Genomic DNA, 879 nt, shown 5'->3' on the forward strand with positions numbered 1-879 from the left:
ATGATTCCTGGAATTCTCATTAAGAATTTTGATATCTATATTTTCTTTTCCACTTAATTTTAAAAAAACCAAAAAAAATTACAAAATCATAAAAATAAAAAATATTATATGTTTCTTGTTGAGTCTAGAGTCTCATGTTAAGTTTGGTGTCAATTGCATGTTTCTGTTCTTTTTGCATTCATGCATGTGTCTTTATTAATCTTCAAGTTGTTCTTGATGATTTCATTGCTCTGATCTTTGAATTCTATTGACTTGAGTATTTTGTGTTTCTCATGTGTATTCTCATTTTGGTAGTGTCAGTAGTATACAAACTGCTAAGTTTGGTGTCTTGCATGCACTGTTTATTTGATTTTAGTTGCATTTTAATTATTCCTCATTATTAAAAATCCAAAAATATTTTTAATTTGTGTCTTTTCAAGTCAATAATACAGAGGATTGAAGATTCAGAACATTCAGCAGAGGAACTACACAGAAAAAGCTGGGCGTTCAAAACGCCCAGTAAGGAAGGCAAACTGGCGTTTAAACGCCATCCAGGGTGCCTGGCTGGGCGTTTAACGCCCAAAAGGGTAGTGGTTTGGGCGTTAAACGCCAGAATGTGCACCATTCTGGGTGTTTAACGCCAGGATGGCACAAGAGGGAAGATTTCGTTTTCAAATCAATTTTTTTTTTAGTTTTCAAAAGCTTTTCAAAATCAAATCTTTTTCAAATCCAATCTTTTCAATCAAATCTTTTTCAAAATCAATTTCTTTTCATTTTCAAAGATACTTGCTATCAATTAATGATTTGATTCAACATTTTAAGTATGTTGCCCTTTCTGTTGAGAAAGGTTTAATGTTTGAATCATATCTTTTCTTGTTAGCCAAGTTATTAATTTTTAAA

Source organism: Arachis duranensis, chromosome 1 (assembly GCF_000817695.3).
Source record: "Arachis duranensis cultivar V14167 chromosome 1, aradu.V14167.gnm2.J7QH, whole genome shotgun sequence".
Classification (NCBI taxonomy): domain Eukaryota; kingdom Viridiplantae; phylum Streptophyta; class Magnoliopsida; order Fabales; family Fabaceae; genus Arachis; species Arachis duranensis.